The following is a 15985-nucleotide window of genomic DNA, read 5'->3' as shown; positions in this document are numbered from 1 at the left end:
ATTGCCCCAATTGTTGTTCGAATGAAGTATGAAGGAATGTAAGATCAAGCTGAAATGCCATCCTCCTACTGAACTTTGACCTCATTTGATTTAAAGGGGGCAACCCTCCATAGTAAATTGATATCTTCGATGGGACGATTTTAGGAGGATGTCAAATATTTGCATTGAAGTCCAGGGATTCTCTATGTCTTCAGGTTCGCCAAACCTTCAAGTTTGTTGGTCTCCAAGTCCGCCCTCTGCCTTAAAAAAAAGGAAGAGAAGAGAGACATCAAAAAGAAACACAAGTATAAGGAAAAGATTGCTTGGCACAACGTTCCAAGTTCAGTGAGACTTGAACTCAAGATATTTGTGAGAATATGGCTCTTAAATTTCGATTGATGGCAAGTAAGACGTCTTCCGATCTCGAGGCTTCCATACCAAGATATGAATTTTTGTGAGACTGCACAAACCTGGAATTGATGGCGTGGTGCAATATAAAGTTGATTTTAAAATATTATCTGGGACGATTCTGAAGTTGTTTGATTGAGAATTTTGGATATGTTCTAAATCTGGAAGTCTAGTTTTCTTGAAATCAACAAAGTTGAAGTCTTCAAGTCCGTCAGTCTTCAAGTTGAAGTCTTCAAATCCGTTGATCTTCAAGTTGAAATATTTAGGCCCTCCAAGTCTCAAAAGTTGAAGTCTTCAAGTCCGTCGGTCTTCAAGTTTCAGTCTTCAAATTCGTCGGTCTTAAAGTTGAATTGTTTAAGACCTCTAAATCTTCGAGTTGAAATCTGCAAAGTCCGCCGAATCTTCAATGTTTTCCAAGTGTTCAAGTCGATGTCGTTTTCGAGTTGAAGCTTTATAACTTTCCAACCTTAAAGTGGACATATAGGTCCCTTTGCACCTTAAGTTGGCCTCGCCGATAGTCGAGCCACATTGAGAGTAATCTCTCCGATAGTCAAGCCACAATGAGAGTAATCTCTCCGATAGTTGGGCCATTTTGAGAGTAATCTCTCCAATAGTCAAGCCACATTCTGTGAACATTTGAGAGTAATCTCTCCAATAGTCAAGCCACATTCTGTGGACATTTTGAGAGTAATCTCTCCAATAGTCAAGCCACATTCTGTGGACGTTTTGAGAGTAATCTCTCCGATAGTCAAGCCACATTCTGTGGACATTTTGAGAGTAATCTCTCCGATAGTCAAGTCACATTCTGTGGACATATAAGTCTTCCAATCTTAAGGTGGACATATAAGTCCCTTTGCACCTTAAGGTGGCCTCTTCGCGGGTTTGTCCTTAAAAGGAACTATAACTTTCCAATCTTAAGGTGGACATATGAGTCCCTTTGCACCTTAAGTTGGCCTCGCCGATAGTCGAGCCACATTGAGAGTAATCTCTCTGATAGTCAGGCCACATTGAGAGTAATCTCTCCGATAGTCGGGCCGTTTTGAGAGTAATCTCTCCGATATTTGGGCAGGGATGAGTATCCATCCCCTCATACCCTAAGAACGCCTTCTTCATGTGTAGATCATCTTGTTGAACAAGAACATATCTTTCTCGTTTGACCTACAAAAAAAAAAGACAACAAAACAAGAAAAGCACAGGAAAAGAAGAAAAAATTACCTTCACGTTAATGCTTCCGAGTCACAAAAAATAGACTCAAGTGGCTTGGAGATACTTCAAATTGATGCTCAAAAAATACGAGCATATGTATTTATATAGATCTTCATAGATGATTTACTTTAGCATATTGACGATGTGGGAATCACGGAATCAGTTCCTGAAAAGAATTTGGACTGCTAAGGCGGCGGTGTAATTTCACGGAATTACCTAGTTGGCTCTAATCTTATGACTACTTATCTTCTTCGAGTTCAAGTGGGAATCAAAAACTAATATACGACAAAGTTCAAGTTAACTGAAGCTCATGATTTACTATTTTCTAGTCATATGAGAATATGCAAATACGATGTTTGTATGCTATGTGTACGTGGGTTCCTCTGTGTTACTTTTCCACGAGAACAAATGTTTGGTATAAGGTACTAATGTGAGGAAAAGTTCCAAATTAAATAAAAGAAGCTTGGCCTACGTGCTTAACTAGTCCACGTGATTAATATGTATTGTGAAATACAAATATATTTTACATTACTTGAATATGTTTCCGGGAGTATTCATACTAAAATATTTCTAATACTTCAAGCCTCGTCTTTTGGAGTTGGATACGCTTAAACCCGTCAAGTCTTGAAGTAGGAGGCATTTGTGGGCATATAAATTTTATTAAAATTAAATCCGTAAAATAATTTGGACTATATTTTAAATTCAAGATACATTGGTCCAAATATATGTTATGGGCTAATATAATTGAATTAATTATATAAGTCCAATATAAATGGATTAAATAAATAAGTCTTAATTCATTGGGCTAGCCCATTTAATTGGGCTAAAGTGATGAGCCCACTTCATTAAGCCCAAATTGTCATCTTCCTAGAGGTCCAGTTCCGTGCCACATGTCAAATGATGTGGCGCGCCAAGTCAAGCGGAAGAGCCAATAGGACCATGCCATGTGTCAAAATGACAAGGCATGTCCAGTCACACTAAAAGGCCAATGAAATTGCGCCACGTATGCAAGTGACATGTTCTGGCCAATCAAATGCAGCCATGTCATACTTCAATTTGATTGGTCGGAAAGAGTTTGTTCTTATCACAACTCCTCCCGTCCACAACTATAAATTGGGGTCTTCATAACTCAGAAAAGACACCAGAAGTTATAACAAGAAGCAAGAAAGAGCTCGTGGATCAAACGCTGCAAATTCCTCCACAAGTTTCAAGCTTCAAGTTCAATTTCAAGAAATCAAGTTCAAGCTCAAGAGCGAAGAACAAATCAAGTTCAAGCTCAAGAACGAAGACCAAATCAAGTTCAAGTCCAAGCAATCAAACTCAAGCTCAAGAACAAGATCATCGTTCGTGGCAACAAACATAGATTCAAGATCAAGTTCAAAGGCCCTTGAATTTATTTACCATTGAAAAGAACAATCAGAGGATTCATAGCGATTGTACACTCAAATATTCGAAATTAAATACTACGATTGTTGCGATATTTTCGGTCTTGATTTTATTTTCTCGACGCAAATTTATTATCTACAATATGATAGGTGAAAGCACTAATAATATTATACGAAATATACTAAAGGAAAGCTAACGACGAAGGTAGTAGGAAATTCTACTGACAATGGTCTTTTTATTATATAAAGAACTGTTATAGACAAAAAGAATGATAATATTAATATGACAATAGTAGCTATAGTACTAATTAGTAGATAGTAATAGTATTAACAGACACAAAGCAACAATATAAAGTTCTCAAATTAGTAGCAAAGTATGAAGTAGATGTAGGTAAATTCTTAGTAATGGCGTCAAAAATTTGACGAGGCTAATGTATATAGCATTTTCTTGCTCATGATTTGTCAAGTTATACTATAGATATCGTTCTATAGAGATTGAAAAATCTGTGTTACAAACTTGCAATATTTAAACTACTATTAGAGAGAATCAAATTGATAAAAAGTGAGTGAGATCTAAAACTTGTTAATTACTTAACAAAAAAAACGGCTTTTAGAAAATTTATAATTTAAAAGAGTTAGGAATTGTTGAATTCACTTGATAACATATTATAATAAAATTTCAATTTCTACATGTGTTTTCCTAAAGAATAATTACTTCTTACTAACAAAATTATATTTAGCTCTCTAAGAAGTAATCACTTAATAACACACCGTGAAGTTATGCAATTAATTGAGTTACAATTAATGAAAATTAAATTAAAATATTTTTCTTGCTTGAGTTGTGCTAAAAGGTAGTAAAAATTCATGAGAATATTTTTGTAAATAATCAATAACATTGTCTATAATAATTCCTCCGTAGGAATTAAAACCGAGACAAGCAAGCTTATGGACTTGAAATAATAGTTTATTACAAATTACTCTCACTTTACCATTTTATTCATTGGTTATTATGTATTAATTTTGCTCCATGAAAATAATAAAATTAATATAAAAATAACCTAGAGATAAAATATATAAAAGTGATAATAATGATTTAATTAAAAATCATTATAACAACACAATACAAAATGTAATAAGAAAGTTTTAAGTCAATGATGTATTAAAATTGAGATAATATTATATATATATATATATATATATATATATATATATATATATATATATATATCAAGCTTCATCAATTATCCCAACAAAAAGAATTACTCCATTATGAAGTAAGAAAAGCTAATTTAGAAATAAAAAGTAGTTATGAAGAAATATTATTCTTCTAAAATGATAATTACTAAGACTTGGAAATATTAAAAGCAAAAGAGAGAAAGAGACCAAAAATAGTTTTTCTCTATGTTAAAAAGACTCGATGCATTTAGTCATTTACTAACATTAGTTTCTATTTATAGAAAATGTGCGGGCAAAAGTGAATTGACATTGCAACTTTAAGTCTTGGTGTTGTGACTTTAAGGTTGCATCCACTCTTGATTTTCATATGCATTGTTGAATCCTTTTTGTTGTTCTTTTTCCTTCTTGTTTTACTTGTTGTTGTCATTCATCAATTTATTTTTTTCCCTGCAAACTTATTAGAAAATATACGAGAATTGAATATATTTATTCAAGCATTTATTAAAAAGATTTATTTATGTGTATAAAAATACATAAATAATTTATATTCATCAAAACATAAACATAACATTCAACTGACAGAAGAAACATCTTCATTGAACCGTTGAACAACAACATAAGGCTTCAATATAAAATAAAATACAAAAACCAAGTCAAACTAATACTAACATCATCCCCCCATGGAAAGAACACAACAAATTAGCTATTTTTCCAGCATCAATCACAACTGAAGACTCTAAGTCAACCACATTCTTCATCTTTCAAAGCCTCTATCCCTCCGCGATAAATTGGCAGAGTTCATTATTTAAATGGTCAATCAACTATCTCAAATTATCTCCTAAAATCACTTTTTTTTTCGTTTGTAACAACAAAATCACTGAACTATGCCTATTGCACTCAGAAGGTCACTCAACTATATTTTTTAAATTTTGGATTGTCAAATACCTATTTTACCCTCTAAATTATAAACATTTATCTTCTTTTTAATTTTTAAAACTTTTTAATATTATGATTTTTCCCTTTTTAATTTACATTATGGACCTATAGAATAAATAAATATTATTTATAAATTAAAAAAAATACAAAGTATTTAAGCATATATAATGCTGGAATAACAAAATAATGAGCATAATAAAAAAATTAATTAGAATAATTTGTTAGTAATAATAATTTTAGTATTAACAACAAAAATTCAAAAATTTATTTATCACAATTCAGAATGAAAGAAAATAAAGGTTGTAAAATATATATTCCATGCACGTAATATAAAAATAATTATTTAAATAAAGGTATTTTTATAATATACATTATTCTTAAAAATTATGCTCAGTTATATTATATATATTCCATGCACGACTTAACATAGCATATTTTACCATATACAGATAGTCTCCTGCTTCCCAGTGACATCACTTTGTATCGTCAGAAAGTTGGTAGAAACATAATAATATATTTGAGCATAATTTTCAAGAATAAATAATGTATATTATAAAAATATATTTATTTAAATAATTATTTTTGCGCATGGAATATATATTTTACAACCTTTATTTTTTTTTTCATTTTGAATTGTGTAAATAAATTTTTGATTTTTTTTTTGTTAATACTGAAAAGTTTAAAAAAAAATAAAAAGAAGATAAATGTTTAAAATTTAGAGGGTAAAGTAGGTATTTGACAATCCAAAATTTAGAAAATAGTTGAGTGACCTTCTGAGTACAATAAGCATAGTTCAGTGACTTTGTTGTTACAAACAAAATAAAAGTGACTTTAGGAGATAAGTTGGAATAGTTGAGTGACAATTTGAATAATTGCAATGCTTTGTTTTTTTCACGATTAGTTATTTTCTTTTGGAAAGCATTCCTTTCACGAATAAAAGCTTTGTTTTCCTTCTTTAAATTGCATATGAGACTTACAAATATGGGAGAAAGCTCTTCGTGCAAATGCCATTCCCAATAAGGAATGTTTTCATCCTGCAAACACGAAATGAAACAACTTTACACCCAAAATCAAACAAAAAAGAGAAAACCCCATAAAAAAACATCCCCCGACATCATAAATGATTGAGACATTGTCTTCGACAATATACAAAATAAATTGAGAAAGATAATCGAAAATTAAACCCTACATTTGAACCTACCTCGGAATTGAAAAAAGTGATTGAAATTAATGAGGCAACTGGCTGTTTAATTTTGCCAAAAGAGAGGATTTCGGGAAAAAAGGGTCATGTAATTTCTGAATGGGAGTGATGAGTTAACATAACAGCTCTTTTTTACAAGAGTTAACAGGGGGTGTGATATAAAAAAAGAGTGGGGGATGTGGTGGGGTATGAGAAAAAGAAGGGGATATTTCTTAATACCACGTGAATTTGAAAAAAAGGAAAAAATAAATTTTACTATTTAAAATATTCGAAAAATATATCCGTTAGTAGACAAGGGTAGGGATGATCTCAATTAGTCATGATAGGACCAATTATGCTACCAACTTTAGATGGAGGATATAATTGGTCTATTTCGTATAGTACACGGACAATTTTGGCCTTTTTCTGAAAAAAAAAATGAAGTCCAAAAAATGCACGAGTTTAAATAAAAGAAATTAGCTTTATTTAAAATTTCAAATGCCACATGCATAGTATTTAAAAACAAAATTAGAGAAATTTTCAGATGTTTTAGTGATTATTAGCTTGCTATAACTATCATTTACTAAATTACTTCCTATAGCTATGTTTTTAGTTGTTATAGACTGTATTCGATATATTTTTGCCAGAAAAAAGAGGAGTCCAGCTAAGCAGAGGATATATTAGACTGTATTCGCGAGATGTATTCATGAATACAGTAATGGAATTTGCGAAAAAAAAATATCTTCAGCTGTTTAAAAACGGTAAATGAATCAATTAACGCGATAGACTCCTAATATAACTCAATTATAACACACAAAATTTATTTCCAGTTAAATAAAAGATTCTCAACCGAAAAACACCCCAAAAACAGAGCAATCTTCAGAGATTCAATCCATCCTTTCTTTTTTTTAGTGGTATATTTACAAAATTATTTTTTAGCGGTATCTTTACAAATAGATTTATATATTGAAATTATATAATTACATTGAATACAGTTAAATACATAAAAATACATTGAGTACATGAAGTATAGCAAGTCATCGATAGTGCAAAAACATATGAATACATACTGCAAATACATTTGAATACATATATACATCTGAATACATAAATTATATTAATTAAAAAATATATGAATACATTCATGGAATACAATGAGACAGTGAATACAATGAAATACATGGAATACAGTGAGATACATTGAAATACAATGAAAAAAGACAGTGAATACAATAAAATACATGGAATACAACGAGATACATTGAAATACAATGAAAAAAAAGGTAACAGACTCTTCAAGTTCCTCAACCCCAAACTCCGTCCCCAATCCACCGATATCCAGGCCGCCGCCATGTGGGGCGTCGCCGCCGGTTAAATGAAGACAGTTGTTGAAGAAACACCAATTTAAAGGATCAAATGAGAATTAGAGACAGAACTTCTTCATATCTCACAAGGCAAACATGAACAATTAATGCAAAATCTAAGAAAAATTGAGAATGTGTAACACAACTGTATGAAAGAAATCGCCAGCCGGAGAAGGGGGTTAGGTGTTACACAACAAGGAAGGGGGGAAGTGGTTGTCGACCAGATCTGTCGTTGGCGGAACACAGCCCCTGCTAGGGTTTCTAAAAGCAAGGGAGGAAAAAATCGGGGAAAAAGAGAATAAAGAGGAAAAAGAAAGGAGGAGAGAGGGAGAGAGAAAAATAATACACAACTTATTTAATGGCTTAAAGGTAGGAAGTGGTCATAAATAGATATTTTGCTATAAAAATTAAAAGGTAGCTATAAGAGATAATTTTTTAAAATGATATTTATTTATAATAAATAAGGTATCAACCTTTGCTATATGAGATAAAATTTCCAAAAAATTACTCGAAAAAATTGCACGGGCGCCCTATTTGGTCGCCCCCATTTAACCTATACCCATTTTTTTTAAACTTTTAACTTGTACCCGCTTTTTAAATAACTTCAGCCTCTTTCTCCTCCTCTTTCTCCTCCTTCATTTTCTCTTTCTTCTTCTTACGCTAATAAAACATCTGATAGCGTCATCTTGTCAATCTAAGCAGGGTGCCCTTGAGTTTAAAACTGAGATTGAGATTCTCTCTAGGTTTCATCACAAAAATATTGTCAGCCTTTTAGGCTTTTGTTTCGCGCAACGTGAATAGATGCTGGTCTATGAATATATACCAAATGGCTCCTTGAAAGAGAGTTTTTCTGGTATGTGAACTCCTATTGACTGTTGTTATGAAGCTGTAGGTTCACTACACAGAGGGTTACATGACCCATGACTAATGTCAGTTTTTGTAGGAAAGTCTGGTATTAAGTTGAGAACTGGGCCAAAAGAATCTAGGTAAAAATTATGTGAAAAGAGTATCATTTGGGTTAGTAAACATACAATGAACTAAATAACTTCAGCTCTATAGCTGAAGTTTCCCAGTTATAAAGACAAAAACTTCAGCTCTAGAGCTGAAGTTTTTGTCTTTGTAACTGGGAAACTTAGCCATAATTGCTGGTTTAATTATGGAAATTATACCACCTTGGGCAGTTCTTGCTATAGGTGCAATCTTGAACTTTTTTGGTTACTTCATGATATGGTTGGCTGTAACGGGACGAATTTCAAAACCCCATGTTTGGCAAATGTGTTTGTATATATGCATTGGTGCAAATTCTCAGTCATTTGCAAATACTGGTGCAACTGTTACTTGTGTCAAGAATTTCCCTAGTAGTCGAGGCATCGTGTTAGGACTATTAAAAGGTGCAGTTGGCCTAAGTGGCGCGATTATGAAACAATTGTATCCGCTCTAGAGCTGAAGTTTTTATATTATACCTGGCGAACTTCAGCTCTATAGCTGAAGTTTCCCGGTTACAAAACAAAAACTTCAGCTCTAGAGCTGAACTTCAGGCCCGGCTACTAAAATGCTGAAGTTTTGCGTGATTGCCTTTGCTACTTCAGCCCCGTATGCTGAAGTTATGCAAAAAAGCGGGTACAGTTGCAAATGTTTTTTGCAAAGCGGGAATAAGTTAAAACATGACACAAAAAGCGGGTATAGATGCAAAAGCCCCAAATTACTTCTGTCAGCTCGCCCAATATTGCAACCAAATTAGACTCATCTTTTACCTTAGCCCAATATTAAAGACTCGTAAAAATTTTCTTTTCTTTTCTTCTTCCTTCTTCTCCTCTTTGTGGACGACTCTGCACCCAAAATTCTTTGCCATTAATGTTCGATTTGGTTTGTTGTTTTGAATCTCGATAATGCGAGTCCAAAACTAGAGTTGAATTTTTTTGATTACGATCTTAAGCATCTTAAAGTCAAAAGCATCAATTTTCCTTTTTGAAAAAAATAATCGAAAAAACACTTTCTGTTATAAAATATAACCCAAAATAACGATATAGAACAAGCAAAAACAAACTAAGAGATATAGAGAGAAAGAGAGGAAGAAAGATTCTTATTTCTTCTTCAATTGTGTATATTTTCCTATCTATTACAAGGCCTTTATATAGACATTAAAAGTGAATAAAATATGTCATGGAATATGTCATTGAACATACAAAATATGTCATTGAATATGTCATTAAGCATTTGAGATGAAGATCATGGAAGAAGAGTAGACATCCACCATAATGTGATATTTATCATAACACTCCCTCTTGGATGTCCAAAGATAATGTGCCTCGTTAAAACCTTACTAGGAAAAAACCCTATGGGAAAAAAAAATCCTAGTGAAGGAAAAAGAGTACACATGATTAGAAATCCGCCTTTTTATTGCCTCGTTAAAAACCTTGCAAGGAAAACTCAGTGGGACAAAACCTTGTAACGGAAAAGAATACAACGCGTATTAACCCCCGCTGATGAGAGCATCAACTCACATCCTTGAGCCTTCGCATCCCAATTTTGTACACCAGTTTTTTGAAGGTTGATGTTGGTAGAGATTTGGTGAACAAATCAGCCATATTATCACTTGAACGAATCTGTTGCACATTGATACCACCATTCTTTTGAAGATCATGTGTAAAAAATAACTTTGGTGAAATGTGCTTTGTCCTATCTCCTTTTATGAATCCTCCCTTCAATTGGGCTATGCATGCTGCATTGTCTTTATACAAAATTGTGGGTAGTTTTTCACACTTCAAACCACATTTGTCTCGGATAAGATTTATTATAGACCTCAACCAAATACATTCTCGACTTGCTTCATGAATAGCAATTATCTCAGCATGATTAGAAGAAGTAGCCACGATTGATTGCTTAGTCGATCACCAAGATATGGCAGTGCCGCCACATGTAAACACATAACCTGTTTGAGATCGAGCTTTATGCGGGTCAAATAAATACCCAGCATCGGCATAACCAACAAGATCGGGATTGCAATCATTGCCATAAAATAAGCCCATATCGCAATATGTGTTTGATCCCATTCCAGTGTCTCCTTGTAGGAGCAGAGCTATATATTGCTAAGACATTAACCAAAAAAGTTATGTCAGGCCTTGTAGTGTTAGCAAGATACATTAGTGCACCAATTGCACTAAGATATGGTACTTCAGGACCAAGAAGCTCTTCATTCTTTTCTTGAGGTCGAAATGGGTCCTTATTCACATCAAGTGATCGAACAATCATCGAAGCACTTAATGGATGTGCTCCATCCATGTAAAACCGTTTCAATACCTTTTTAATGTAGGCAAATTGATGAACAAAAATCCCATTTGTCAAATGTTCAATTTGCAAACCGAGACATAATTTTGTCTTTACGAGATCTTTCATCTCGAATTCCTTCTTTAAATAATCTATTGCCTTTTAAAGTTCTGTAGGAGTTCCAATAAGGTTTATGTCATCGACATATACGGCAAGTACAACAAATTCTGATGTTGTTTTCTTTATAAAAACACATGGACAAATGACATCATTTATATAACCCTCCTTTAATAAATACTCACAAAGACGGTTATACCACATTCTTCCTGATTGCTTTAGACCATATAAAGATCTTTGCAATTTGATTGAAAATATTTCCCGGGACTTTGAATTTTGTGCGTTAGGCATTTTAAATCCCTCGGGAATTTTCATGTATATCTCATTATCAAGTGAGCCGTAAAGGTAGGCTGTAACTACACCCATTAAATGCATGTCAAGCTTTTCATGGACATCAAAACTAATGAGATAACGGAATGTTATAGCATCCATAGCAGGAGAATATATCTCTTCATAATCGACACCAGGTCTTTGTGAAAATCCTTGTACAACAAGCGGTGCCTTATATCTTTTTACCTCATTTTTCTCATTCCTTTTGCGTACAAAGACCCATTTATAGCCAACAGGCTTAACACCATTAGGTGTTTGGGCTACAGGCCCAAAAACTTCACGTTTTGCAAGTGAACTTAACTTTAATTGGATTGTTTCTTGCCATTTTGGCCAATCAAGTATTTGTCGACATTCTCCAACAGAATGAGGTTCAAGATCCTCACTTTCTTGCATAATGCTAGATGCAACATTATATGCAAAGATGTAATCCACCACTATATCCATTCGATTCAAATTTGTCTCAATATCGATTGGATTTATTGATAGTTCCTTATTTTCTTGAGTCTCTGGCTCATTGATTTCCTCATGAATCTCAGGATTGGTTAAATCGTGAATTTCATTATGAGACTCTTTCGTAGTGTCATCTTGATCATTTATTTTCCTTTTTCTAGGATTTCGATCCTTAGAACCTAATAGTCTACCACGTTTTAGGCGTGCTTTGACTCATTAGCTATAACACTAGAAGATTGTCCAATAGGGACATCAATACGAATTGGAACATTCTCTGCAGGGATATGTGATATTGTTATCCTTTTCAGATCCGTAAATGCATCTGGCATTTGATTTGCTATTTTCTGCAAATGGATAATCTTTTGCACCTCTGTGTCACAAATAGAGGCACGTGGATCAAGATGAGACAATGATGTATTTTTCCACAAAATTTCACGTTTGGTTTCACTAATTTCTCCCCCTAATTTTGGGAAAAATGCCTCGTCGAATCGACAATCTGCAAAACGAGCAGTGAACAAATCTCCCGTTAATGTTTCAAGGTAGCGAATAATGGAGGGCGATTCAAACCCAACATATATTCCTAACCATCTTTGGGGAACCATCTTGGTACGATATGGGGGTGCTACATGCACATATACATCGCATCTAAAAATTCTTAGATGAGATATATTAGGTTCATGACCCAAAACTAATTGCAACGGGGAATATTTGTGATAATTTGTCGGTCTGAGACGAATTAGCATTGCTTCATGCAAAATGGCGTGACCCCAAACAGAAGTGGGCAACTTCGTTTTCATGAGTAACGGTTTTGCTATCAATTGCAGACGTTTAATTAAAGACTCTACAAGGCCATTTTGAGTGTGAACATGAGCTACAGGATGTTCCACTTTTATCCCAATTGATAAGCAATAATCATTAAATGCTTGGGATGAAAACTCAGCAGCATTATCAAGTCTAATAGACTTAATTGGATTATCGGAAAATTGTTCCCGTAATCGGATTATTTGTGCCATTAATTTTGCAAACACGAGGTTGCAAGATGACAATAGGCATACATGAGACCATCTAGAAGATGCATCTATTAAGACCATAAAATATCTAAACGACCCACTAGGTGGGTGAATAGGTCCACAAATGTCTCATTGTATACGTTCTAAAATCGCAGGGGACTCAATCCCAACCTTTGTTTGTTATGGTCTTATAATTAACTTGCCTTGATAACAAGAAGTGCAAGAAAATTCATTATTTAAAAGAATTTTCAAATTCTTTAATGGATACCCATTTGAGTTTTCTATGATTCGTCTCATCATAATTGATTCAGGATGGCCCAATCGATCATGCCAAAGTACAAAAGTATTGGAAGCAGTAACATTTTGGTTTAAGGTAGAATGTGCCTCAATTGCACTAATTTTTGTCCAATACAGGCCACAAGATAAAGATGAGAACTTCTCAATAATTCTTTTCTAGCCAGAGACATTCTTGGTAACGACGAGATATTTCATATTATTCTCATCTATTGTCTCAATATGAAATTCATTTCTGCTGATATCTTTAAAACTCAACAAGATCCTCTTGGACTTGGAGGAGAACATTGCATTCTCTATGATAATTATTGTTCCCATATGCAGAGTTATAGTAGCTCTTCCAGAGCCTTCAATTAGATTACTACTACCAGAAATTGTAGTAATATATGTCTTACACATACTTAAATGAGAGAAATATTTCTTCTCTTTGAATATTGTATGTGTCGTACATGAATCAATTAAGCAAATATTTTTACAATTGAACTTTGATCCAAGTTTGCTTTGAAAGATATCCATATTTGCTTCCCGTAGTTTGACATACAAAAGAAGTATATGAATAAATATTAGTATTTTTAGAGAAAAATGGAAAAGAAATAAAGTTAAACCAATAATTCATATCAGCCTTTAATGCATTTTCTAGAAAATTCTAATTATTATACAAATAATTACGCAAAAAATAATACAAGTACACATATGACTAATACAACTACAACAAACATGTATAAATTATTTGCATTTTTCTACATATTGTATGAAAAATAATTGATCCGTGTAAGAAAAGAACATACTCATAAAAAAATTGAGGGTGAAGTAACAAAAGTTGTTTCAGGGTGCTTGTAAGCCTTTTCTTAAAGAGAATTAAAGCAATGTAGAGGAAAGTTAAAATTGTTAAAAGATCACTGAGACTAGAATACTAATTAATAGGATATTACTCCTTGTTTGTGAAATTTATAAAATTTCGGAAATAAAAATATTCTTAAGAACTACATAAGAAGAATTATAAAGTGCAATAAAAATTACGAGATGTTTATTCATTACATACTACGAGTAGGAAAACATAAAAATTAAATTGATCAATCATCTCTAACCACAGATCCATCACCGATCAAGTGGTTTATTTTTTCATTAGGGTGCTCAAAAAATCTGTCACATCCAAGTGGGTGATGTCAAATTCATTGTCATAGACAAGATTGACTTCAGGGCCTTTATTCTTCAGAGATGCTTGATAAAGCTCAACCAAATATTTTGGTATGCGACAATTTTTTGCCCAATGCCCTTTTCCATCGCAACGATAGCATTTAGTTTCTGAACCCTCTGCGTTTCACTTCTCATCTTTCCCTTTCCATTTTTGGAAGTTATTTTTCGATGGAGGATGATTAACACCATGAAATTTTCTTCCTTGGATATGGCCACGACCACGACCACGAATATGACCACGACCACGACCACGATTAACATAATGGGAATACACCTCATCCTCTTTAGGCAATGGTGTAGATCCAATGGGTCGATTTTCGTGATTTCTCATAAGCAATTCATTGTTTCGTTCAGTTACAAGTAGAACAGAAATCAACTGAGAGTACTTTGTGAAGCCTTTCTCTCGGTACTGCTGTTGCAAGACCATATTGGAGGCATGAAACGTTGTAAACGTTTTTTCAAGCATATCATAGTCACTGATATTATCTCCATAGAGTTTCAATTTAGAAGTAATTCTAAACATAGCAGAATTATATTCAGAAACAGACTTAAAATCTTGGAGCCTAAGATGAGCCCAATCATATCGTGCTTGTAGAAGAGTGACCAACTTTAAGTTGTCATATCTTTCCTTTAAACTATTTCACAAAACAAGTGGATCTTTCATTGTGAGATATTCAATTTTCAACCCTTCATCAAGGTGATGACGCAAGAAAATCAAGGCCTTAACACAGTCTTGGGTAGATGATTTATCTTTATCTTTAATGGCGTCTCCAAGACCCATTGCATCTAAATGGATTTCAGCATCCAATACCCATGTCATATAGTTCTTGCCCGAAATTTCAAGGGCAACGAACTTTCTTTTCATAATATCAGGCATAATTTAAAAAATACAAATTTGAGAAAAATTATACCTTAATTTTCTCAAAGATCTTCTTGAGATGGTATAGTCTCATGCTGATAACGTGTTATAAAATATAACCCAAAATAACAATATAGAACAAGCAAAAACAAACTAAGCGATACAGAGAGAGAGAGGAAGAGAGATTCTTATTTCTTCTTCAATTGTGTATATTTTCCTATCTATTACAAGGCCTTTATATAGGCATAAAAAATGAAGAAAATATGTCATGGAATATGTCATTGAACATACAAAATATGTCATTAAATATGTCATTAAGCATTTGAGATGAAGATCATGCAAGAAGAGTAAACATCCACCATAATGTGATATTTATCATAACACTTTCTGACATTTTGAAGTGCTTGACCAAAAAATAGAGTATTTTTGAGCAGCAACAAAAACTATTTTCTATTGTTGGAGAGTAGCTACAAATCCAACAGCAGAACCAAAAGCAAAAGATTAAGTTTTTTAAGACAACAATATCCATACCAAAATAGTTAGTGCTATGTTTTAGCAAACTATATTTCATTAATTCAACCCATATAAATAAAGCCTTTCCCCCTTTCTTTTTTTGTTTGTGTTTTAACTGTACTTAAATTAATGAAAAACCTTGACATATATTTTTACATCTAAATAAACAAAACACATAAGTAAATTCATTTTAATAAGAATATTTAAAATTATTTCTCCATTTAAATAATACTAATTGTAAAATAAATCTTAATAATGTCCTTTTCGTAATTTGACACTTCAAAACACTTCATGAAAAGATTGGCATATTTTTA

This window comes from Nicotiana tabacum, chromosome 5, assembly GCF_000715075.1.
Source record: "Nicotiana tabacum cultivar K326 chromosome 5, ASM71507v2, whole genome shotgun sequence".
Taxonomy (NCBI): Eukaryota; Viridiplantae; Streptophyta; class Magnoliopsida; order Solanales; family Solanaceae; genus Nicotiana; species Nicotiana tabacum.
Note: the sequence above shows the minus strand (reverse complement) of the source record.